The following is a 10,988-nucleotide window of genomic DNA, read 5'->3' as shown; positions in this document are numbered from 1 at the left end:
CTCTCTCTCTCTCTCTCTCTCTCTCTCTCTCTCTCTCTCCCTCTCTCCCTTTTTAAAAATTTATCACTTCAGTTCAATAATTCAATCCCACAAAGAGCTATTAGGCTCTCTGTACCTCAGAACTGGGCTATGCTTGGCATGCATTTACAAACATCTTCCTGTCTCCCCCTCCTCTCTTGCACTCTAATATGAGATTAATAGTTCCAAAATAAAGCTTTCATCATGAAATTTCACCTCCTCAAAAAACCTTTCAATGGTTTCCCCTGCCTTCAGGATAAAGTCCTAACTTCTGAGGAATGCCCTCTACAATATGGCCTACACCTGGGTCATATTTTCTAAACTTAATTACCTCTTTCCCCCTACACAAACCTTCTACTGGAAGCATGTCAATCTATTGTCCATTGAACTGTCTTCATGCATTCCTGGCTCCTTAACTTTACTCCCACCATTTCCTCCTTCCATCTCCCTGGGACACCTATCAACCGCATGTTCCTGTATATCTAGTTTGCACCTTTTCTTCTTGCCCCACTTTCCTCTCCAAGAAGCCCACCTTGACGATCTGACCCACAGTGAGCTCTCTCTGCTTCTCTGTCTGTCTCTCTTTCTCCCTCTCTCTTTCTCTCCCTCTCTCTCAGCTCCCACAGAACTTTTCTGTGCCATTCCTATAAAATTTTGATTTGCAAACTCATCTTTTTGTGTGCATGTTCCTAATTCCCCAAACTATATTACAAGTTCCTTGAGGGCATTATCTTGCCCAGCTGTATATGTATAGCATATACATATAGCAAATATGTCTTGCCCACAGTAGATGTTTAACAAATATTTATTGACTAATTAAAAAGGAAACAAAAATTATGAAGGGTTCTCTATTGGGTTTTTGCTTCACACTTTGGGAGGGAGGTATTTATTTCAAGATGTCAGAAATAATTTATACTAGTGATGCTTTCTTGTACTAATTGGCAATGAAATGGTGAGAAGAGTGAACATTTTTCCTAGACTTTTTCACATATACCCAAGGAGTTCCTCACCTGTAGGATTAACACGCCCCCCCCCAAAAGAACTATGGAAATTTCTTTTTTTAATTTTAGCAATCTGTGTTCCAGTCAAAAGATTTGTTCCCTAATTTGGGTTTGCCCATGGCTCCCAGTCCAAATCCTACTTGCCTGGTAGCTATTTCATTGAGCTATATAATGGACAGATTTGCACAAGAGTATTTAATTTTAGTGCCCACTCAATGATGTTAGGCAGGGAGACACACTGTACTCTATAGTTAAGTTCTTTCCAGCTACATTTAGGACCCATTGCTCATAAATTAACTCTGAGCTAAACACTTTTCTATAAATTAGCCAGCTGCTCAGAACCTATGGGCAATTCTCCAATAACAAACGGGTTCATATGAACAGAGGAAGGAATTTCAGTAAGAAAATAATGGTTCTGTTTTGCATTTTGGAGAGATTCTATCCAGAAACAAAAAACCCAACCCTTTCCAAATGATGAAAATTCTTTGGCAGCATCCTTTTAACCTCCTCTTTAGTTATACCATACCATTTGCATGCTGGGATCCACTTTGTCAGCATTTCCACCCCCCCTCCCCACTTTGCCTTGCCCCACCCTCACCCCACCACATTTCTGAGGCATGTGATGTATTCTGGGTAGATGGAGACCTAGTTAATCCCTTTTCATGCCCATCTCTCATATCATATGGTACTGTTCACTTACCTTTTTGTTTTGCTAAAGAAATGACTGTAGCCATAAACCATGCAACCACGAAAATGTCGAATGGAGACAATTACACTTTAAAAAAAAATAAAAAGAAAAAAACACCATGGAAGCACATTTTTGGAGATACTCTTGGATACAAGAGATTTGGGAACTTGAAAGTCACTGAATCCATCCTCCTTCCTTTGGGGCAGAACCCATTCCTCCTCCTCTCTCTATCCAAACATCTGCAACAGATGCAAGTTGAACCTATCTTTAAAGACCTCCAGAGAAGGAGCTCCCATGATAGATTTTAACAATTTGCAAGAATGTTTTATAGTCTTTGCCATCAGGAAATGCTTTCTTGTATCTAATTTAAATCCCTCAAGCTTCAGTTTAAACCAGCTTCCTTTACCTCCGTATATGTGTGTGTGTGTGTGTGTGTGTGTGTGTGTGTGTGTGTATAAGATGTATACATTTATCCAAGGAAGTCATTTGACCATGTCTCCTACTGGCTTTAGACCCTGGACTTCAAAAGTCAACCCTAGATTTATCTGCCATGAATGCCCCATTTCCATTTGAGGCATGCAAATAAAGAAGACTCTTCCAGAAATTTTATACCATATTCTTCTTCACTGGAATGAATTTAATAAAATGCTGAAACTAGAGTTTTATTGCATTATTATTCTCCATTACCTCTGTTTTTGGAAGTAGACTATTTTCCAGAGACCCCTGAAAGTAACTGACTACCAGGATATTTCAAAGGAGAGAACTTGATGTTTCATAGTCATTGTCCTTCAGCAGGATAATATGTAACAGTGGTTGTGGTCACCTAAATCAAAGCACTGACATTCCCACTCCCCAAGGTATAAATACTTTGATTTGCAAAGTCAACCAAGAAGAACACAGCCATGAGGTTGGAACTATATTCACACTAATTTTTCTCTGGATTTGTCATTTATTAATTGTAATCAATATCTATGTGGAAGGTAATCAGTCCCTTAAATTATAATCCCCTATTTCTATCACATTGCTGGCTTTCACATTCCATGTACCATGACATATGGTAGAAATTTTAAATCACCATTTAAAGAGGTTGTATGTGTGGATATGTGTTTCATTTTCCTTTTTGTGGAGTAAGGGGTAGGGTTGGGCAGCAGAAGCTGGGTATCAAGAAATTTGGCAATCTTGGTCTCAAAACAAAATTTCTCACCCAATCCCAAAGTTCTGGAATTCCTTCCAGACTGCATTCTTTGCGTGGTTTAAAGAACAGTTGAAAAAGCAATTGGTCTCAATGTTTTGACTGACATGAAAACACTGCGAAAATAATTTTTACCCTGTTCTCATCAAGGAGCAGGAAATAATTAAACTATGGCTGCTGCTTGCATCTACTTTTTTCTCAGAGTTAGGACCAAGGGAACAAATTTGCAAAGAATTCCATTCTTATACATCCATTTTAGAAGGAGGGAGAGACACCCTCAGAAAAAATCATGCTAAACTGAAAATAATGAAAAAGTGTTAGATATCAACAATCTCGAGCCATCAAACTTCATTACCATTGCATCCAAGAAATAAAATCAAGCTTACTCATTATTCATGAACACTTTAATAAGCCATATTTTTCAAAGATTATCAGACTTGACACTCATTCCACATAGTACCAATCTTCATTTATTCATCATTTCTTTCTCTTGTTCATCATCATGGCTTGCCCAAATGAACCAGAAGGTCTGATTGTTTCAGCTCACCAACAACACAACCCCATTAGCCAAGCAGTCTTAGGAATACCAAGGAAGAATTTGGGTCATGTCCAAGTTTTGCCCATATACTTCCACAGCCCTGGAAAATGCTCCTTGCTCTCTTCACATCCTAATCAGTCCTTCCTAGGAGGAATTTCCCTGAAATACCACTATCAGCCAACAACCATGCACACCCATTTATGACCAAACATGTCAGAATATCTTGAAATGAAAGTCAGTTTCCTTCCTTTCTGGAGTATATTTCCAACCTCCAGCTCCTGCAGTTCTCACATCAACCACTTTAACAGGAAATAAGTTCTCTTTAAGGAATACTTTGCTCAAGCAGTACGTTTATACATGGCTTCTAGAAACAAACACATGCACACATACTCATACATACATATACATACACCAACATGAACAATCTCCCGTCAAGTAAAAAAAAAAAATTCTGGGAAATAGAATCTCATAGACTCTATTATGAGCACAGTTTCAAAGGTCACTTAAATTAACCAAAACAGAAGTGCTCCATCAGTTCCAATTCCCTCCCCATCCCTAACTTTGGATTCTTGCAACTTCTTAACTAGCAGAATAAAATACAACGAAATTTGCAGAAAGCCAGACAGGCTTTGTCTTCCCATGATACCTTAAAGATTTTTAAACTCTATAATCATTTCTCAAGACTCTGAAAACACACAGAGCATAGAACCATTGTTTTAAGGCAGTCGGTAGAAGGCGATTAGACTCTATGGTACGTAGGCACTGGCTACGTGTTGGACCAGTGATTTCCCATCAATTTCAATCCAATCCCTACTCTGCAACAATAAGTTGCACTACGTGCCGTGTAGCGCTCACTCTAAGTGAACAGTCTGAATGCTTTTCGTGCCACTGGGCAAACTTCGAAATCTCCTCCCTTGGGCTGCCTCGCTCCCTGAACATCTATCTGCAAGGCACCATAGCCCAGACAGACTGAGAATCTGAACAGCTTGTCGGACTCTGCAGCCAGTGCTGTGTTTCCCGGAGGCTGGTTGAAACCTTAAGGAGGTCGCCAAATTCCTTAGGGGAGGGGGAGAGGAGAAAAGAAGTACCCCTGTCCCTTACCTCTGTAGCTGAAAAAATCTTCTAAAGGACTATGAAGGAAATGAACACCCTGAGTTCTTTAGGCAGGAGCACACAGCCAGAGAGAAACTGCAGGCGGGCTAATAATGCACACAGCTCTATTCAATAAAACTTCAGACCGCCCTTCCCTAGCCCCTCCCAGAAGTCAATGCTAAGTGAATACATATCCCTTATGTTTACAGGCTGAAGTTGGTGGTATGCATTGTCCTGTAGATTTTCTAATGAGCAGCCAGTGACGACACTAAAGCCAAGGTGGTTTCAGCCTCTCTGTAGAGATGCCTGTCATTCTCTAGGCATGCTCAGCAAATCACTCATCAGGAAAAAAAAGGAAAAAGAAAGAAAAAAAAAAAACTCGAGACCTAAAAAGCTCTGAAACTGTGCTCAGGCTGCCAAAACCATCTCGCTCCATGCCCTTTTTTGGTTATCCTGAGCAGGGCCTCTGGAAGTAGATCCACTGTCAGGAACGATCATAAGAAATGTTAATCTTGGAGAGGGAGTCTGTCTTGTAGAACACAAATGGAGTTGTTTTTTTTTTTTTTTTAAGGGGGAACATAGTCAATGAAAGAAAAGGGAGTCTATGGAGTTTATTTTCACGGTGGAGTTTCAGGCATAATCCAGGAGGGACCCTTTAATATTGTATTTCTTAAGAAAGGAATCATATGCATGAAATGAATTCGACTGGCTTGCCATGCTATTTGCTGTTGGACTAAGCAAGAGAACAGCTCAAAATTCAATTTGATGGGCTCCAAGTCTGGTGGATATGTGAAATAATAGTTCAGAAAGTTTGCAAGAGGTGTGGTGTCTTAAATGTACTGAAATGTGTTTAGAAAATTTAACTTTTTGAACTTTGAGATTTAATAGGCAAAGAAATAGTTGGCCAGAGGAAAATGAGAACTAAATATTCAGTTGTCCAGGATCTTGCTGGATTTCTCTCTGCCTACTATCTTTCATTCCCCCTTCCCCAATCTCTTTATTCTCTGAATTGGTTCTTTTGAGGGGTAGATGTAGGAAGGACCTAGGTAGTCCTCAGTAGGAAAGGGCTGGAGAGAGTTGCTGTACCCACACAAGTCAGTCATTAGCATTCTATAAAATCTGCAAATAGGGGCGGCCAGGTAGCACAGCGAGTAAGAGCACTGGCTCCAGTGTTGAGAAGACCTGGAGATCGAATCCCGGGCTCAGACACTTAGCACCCAACCAGAAACACCTGGCCATGTAACCTTGAGCAAGTTAACCCCAATTGCTTAGGGGCGGCCAGGTGGCTCAGCGAGTAAGACAACCGGCTCCAGTGTTGGGATGACCTGGATCAAATCCGGGCTCAGATACTCAGCACCACACCCAGAAATAACTGGCCGTGTAACCTTGAGCAAGTTACTTAACCCCAATTGCTTTAAAAAAATAAAAAGAAAAAAAATCTGCAAATACATCAATCATATGGGCAGTTCATTGGTCATATGGGTAACCCTTTAGAGTTTACAAAAAAAAAAACAAAAAACCCGGCCACCTCACACAGTTGAGGCTGTCTGTAAGATAAAGAAACTGAGTCTAGAGTAATTAAGTGACATGTCCATAGTTGCTCCATGTGGCAGATCTGAGACTTAACACAGTCTGATTCCAACTGTAAAAATACAGTGAAAAGTAGGCTGAATTTGGAGTCAGAGAACCAACCCAGGTTCAAACTGAAGCTCTGCCTTTTACAACCTGTGTGATCTTATAAAATGGGACCATTTTATACATGAAGATACTGAGAGGATTGGATTTGATAAATCCCTTCCAGTTCTAAATCTTAGATCCTATGAAGGTTAGTGACTGTTCTCTCTGAAACTTGTGCTGACTTAAACATTAAAAAGACTCTAGGAATGGAACTCTATTGATTATCCCACCCACTTAAAAATAATTACTTTTGTTACATAAGAACTCTTTATTAAATCAATCAGAGCCAGATATAAACAGAGCCTATACAGAGTGCTTGGCAACTCATAGTAGGATTTAAGAAATGTTTGTTGACTGACTGACTTGCTTGAATCAAAGTTATGGTGTGAGACTTGTTCCCCCTCTAAGGTATTTGTATAAAGGAAAGGGGCTTTTTCAGAATCAGATAGAGATTCTGAGGCTTTAGATTTGAAGGGCTACAGCAAGCATGATGTTCCATGCACGCTCCTGAAGAGGAAAGGGAGAAGTGAGCTGGGACTGAAAAGGGATATGTGGTGGAAGGTCATTAGTTCTATAATCATCTCAGAGTAGAAGACTCAGGCTGAGGGAAGTCCCAAGAAAAGTCTATTTTCAAAACTTCCCCTCCCAGTGCCTATCTTCAGATGCTATAATGTAATTTTACTATTATGTTACCCAAGTTTCTAGTAAACAGGATTGTGTCACAAACACAAAGAGGCCATGGGATTACTAGAGATAGATACAAATATAAAACTAGTCTGAGACCTCAACCTCTGACTTAGGGATTTTCCTAACTGGGGACTCAGAACAATTGAGACTGAAGTCATAACCCAAAAACTAAGATAAATCCCTAAACCTGAAGAGGAGAACCATGTGGACCTTAAGAATCATTATATTGCAAACCCCCCCCCAAATCAAAATGAGGTGTTTAGCCTCACAAAAAAGTGACTTGAAAGAGTGCATAATGGCTATGTTTAAATATTTAAAAGATTGTTATATAGACTAGGGAGTAGATTTCTCTCTCTCTCTCTCTCTCTCTCTCTGTCTTCTTTTTTTTTTATTTCATCCTAGAAGGTTTCAGAATTTAGATCAATGTGTGGAAAAATCAAGGAGAAAAATTTCAGTTCAACATAAGGATAAAAGTCCTAACAATTAGAACTATCCATAAATGGAATGTAGAAGTAGTTCTCTGGGTAGTGGTAGAGGGTAATTAGTGGTAGAGGAAGTGAGTTCCGTGTCACTGAAGTTCTTTTAAGTAGCATGTGAATGACCATTCTTCTAAGATTTGCAGAGGGAACTTTACAAAATAGAAATAAAATAAAATACATGCTTCAGGCATGGATTGGGCTAGATGATTTTTGACGTCCCTTATCTAAATGTAGGATTTGTGATGCTGATTCTATTTGTCCAGAAGGCCAAAGGAAAACCCCAGAAGTGTCCAAACTTTAAACTTCTAATTTAATTTAAACTTTTAATTGTTTTTTGGGGAAAATCTTCCTTATATTTGCTCTGTCATGTGTACTGCCTGCCACATCTATACCCAGTACCAATTCCTTTTCTCCTTTGTATTGATCCTGATACTTCTGACTACCTCCACTAGTCATATCCATCTTCTTTATTATCTCTTTTCACTTCTCCCATGTTTCTCAGATTTCACTGAAACATACTTTGTTAACTGTCAGCCAACCACAGCCTTCCTTCCTTTTTAAATTGCCAAGTCTAATTCTTAGGCTTTGGTTCTGTTCATTGGTTTACAGATGTCTGAGGATTTCAGAAGGTTAAATGACCAAGGTGAGGTAGACAGGTAAGTCTCCAATAAACAACAACCAGTTTATAATTGAGTTATGGACATCTAGGCAACAAACATTTATTAAATGCTCACTATGTGGCAGACTATGTTAAACAACTGTCCCTGCCCTCAAGGAGCTTACATTCTAATAAGGGAAGATAATATATAAAAAGAAGCTGAAACAGGGTTGGGGAGAGAATTGGGAAGGGTGTCATCCAAGGTACCAAGCGTGACATAGTAGAAAAAGTCCAGAGGGCATACTGGAGGAGAATAAGACACAGCTGGCCTGGGAACTTCCTTAAATGGGGTCCTGGGAGAAGCAATCTAGTCAGAAGGACAAGCCACAAAAGTGGAAGGTAAATGTCTGAATTCCAGGACTGCAATGAGGTTTCAGAATGTAGAGCGGAGGCATGGTAGATGTCGAAAGTGAAAACTGGAGAGGAATGAGAGGTATCATCAGGCAGCCAGGATGACTATTTCTGGAGTCCCTTCCAACAATTCCCAAGAAAGAAATTATCCTTTGTTCCCTAATTAAGAACCATCAGGAAGTGAGCAACTTAGAAATTCATCTTTTCCCAGGTAAAAATGGAGAATTTTACAGTTACTAGCGCCTAGAAATATCTACCAGTGCATAATTTTTTAAAAGAAGGAGAGAATATAACACATATTGGTTGTTTAGAAGGGGGGAAAAAGTCCTGCTACAAGCAATGAAAGTGTTATCAGTAGGAAGCAGGGGTTTCTACATGGTCTTTAAGAGAAAGATGACTAATATAGACGGCAGACTGTTCTGAACAATGTTTGTGAGTATTCTGACGATATAAATACGTCTTCTTTTTCAAGTGATATAATCTACTTTGTGATTCGTTCATCTAACAATGAAAACTTTGTGAAGAACTTGACGTGTACAGAACTCACTTCTTTTCTATTTAGCCCTCTCTAGTGATTTATTCCATCATTCGCGGTTTCTGAATCCGTTTTCCAAGCTCCGAACACTCTATAATAGAATCTCGGGTAGGTGGGGGCTTGGTGCCTCTCTCACATGTGTGCGATTACTTTCACGTTGTCTTCTCCAATGGGATGTGACCTCTCTGAAGGTACACACCTTTTGGTTTTCTTTGTATCTCTGACACAATGCCCGGCATGCAGTAGCATTTAAATGCTTGTTGACTGCCTCATCGGTGTGGGTTATCTTTCCAAGGATGGAAATTATGACTCAACTGTCCCTTTGCAATTCTTGTCCATGCATACCACTACTGGGGGGGAGAGGCTGAGGGGGTCTGCTCTATGTGCAAAGAAACTTCCTCCTTGTCTCTTGGTATTGCAAGTCTAGCAGGAGAGTGCGCGGGATATCCATTGTTTATCCCTCATTCTCATGTGATTGATGCATCTTTTTCATTCATAAATTTGGGTAATGGCATCCTTCAGATCTCTTTGCCTTCATAAGTAACTGTTTTTGATGTGTAATGAGTAGCTCAAAATCCATTGGCATAAGACTCTTTGTGTGCACCCCAAAAACTGTGTGCAACAGAGATCCTTACCCAAATAATACTCAGAGGTTTCTCAAGGTAGGAAGCAGAAAGGAGTGGTTTATTATGATCTCGAGAAAGGGTCACCCTCCTGACAAATGGTCAGGGAGGAGAGGCAATTTACAAAAGGAAATGGTGAAGTTATAAAGCCCTAATGCGGAATTCTCCCCCACTCCCCTCCTGACCCTTTTCTTCCATTGGCTGGAAGTTAGGTATAAGATCTAAGCGCGTCAATCTACCTCAAGCACCAGAACAAGGAAACAGTAGACCACCCAATGTACATTTGAGAAAGCACTTCTATCCTTATTTGGAACATTTTATGCTGAGGTGTCACTGAGGAGAGGGGTGACTCCCTACTGCTCTGAGTTTTGAGTCCTTGTAAATCATGTGATCTCCATTGAAGGGGAACTTGGGCCTGTTTCCCACAAAAAGCCTACTAGATTTTAGAGTATAGTCTGAGAAGTTTTCACTTCTCTCACTCACTCCCCTCCTTGGTGGAGATTCAATACTCCATCTTCCGTGTAGGCATAGAGCTGAAAATAATCAATCTCTACCAAGGAGGAGAGTCTTAAGCAAATAGACTTCAAGCTACCCAATATAAATGTTCTATGGTCTGCTCTCACTCACCATTAATTGCTCCTTTGTGTTTGGGGTGATCAACAATTTCAGTTTTCCAGAGACTGCAGTGTTAAATGAGTCACCACCATATAACAATACTGGGAAAATACTGGCATAGAAAGATGGGCTTTTGTTTCAGGAAGAAGTTTGGGGGTCATTAAAATAATGTCAGATTCCCACAAGCAATCCAATTTGACCTTCTTCTCTTAATCTTGGGCTCAAGTTTTTGTCTATTTGATGTGTCTGTCTAAGATAAATATACTTTTGGATGAGCTCTGTTGGTTTTCTCTGAGAAATTCCAACTGAATTTCTCAACCTGAGCAGCAAACATTCTTCATCAACTTGTTTTTTCCTGAGGCTAATAGTAAAAACAGTAATACTAGTAATAGTAATAACAACAAAAACAAAAATGATAGCATTTATATAGCACTTTAAGGTTTGCAAAGTGCTTTGCTTATGTTCTCTCATTTGGCCCTCATAATACCCCCCTAAGGTAGGTGCTATTATTATAGCCATCTTACAGATGAAGAAATCAGAATGAGAGAATTCAAATGACTTACTTAGGATCCCAAAGCTAATAAGTATCAGAGACAGGATTTGAACTCAGGTCTTCCTGACTTAAAGTCCAGCATTTATCTGCTCTACCACCTAGCTGCCTAATTTGGCTAGGTGATTTGAGTGATTATGAATCTCATTTAGGCTCCCTAAAGTTCCATGGTTTGGTGCAATCAGCACTTCATCTATAAAGGAAAGCATCTGGAGTACCTCACCAACTAGAGGGAATCCCTCTTTAACTTGGACTGTCCCCTGGAATACTACTTTGATTTATGT

The 10,988-nt window shown here is 39.8% G+C and overlaps 1 protein-coding gene across 6 annotated transcripts in view; it reads right to left on the bottom strand.

The window, feature by feature from the left end:
* The window catches only part of CALD1 (caldesmon 1), a 245,963-nt gene extending 241,250 nt beyond the window's left edge, over nt 1–4,713 (bottom strand). For 2 of the 6 annotated variants that reach the window (XM_069087265.1, XM_069087268.1), the window contains exon 1: nt 4,539–4,713. The gene's annotated coding sequence lies outside the window, so the exon portion shown is untranslated. The remainder of the gene's footprint in view (nt 1–4,538) is intronic. The other 4 variants (XM_069087264.1, XM_069087263.1, XM_069087269.1 and 1 more) reach the window with 2 other exon arrangements.
* Between the last annotated feature and the right edge of the window lie 6,275 nt (nt 4,714–10,988).

The sequence above is a fragment of the Petaurus breviceps genome, unplaced genomic scaffold, assembly GCF_028583685.1.
Source record: "Petaurus breviceps papuanus isolate PSGF00001 unplaced genomic scaffold, PetGlider_PUasm1.0 181, whole genome shotgun sequence".
NCBI lineage: Eukaryota > Metazoa > Chordata > Mammalia > Diprotodontia > Petauridae > Petaurus > Petaurus breviceps.
This window is presented reverse-complemented; position numbering and strand designations above follow the sequence as displayed.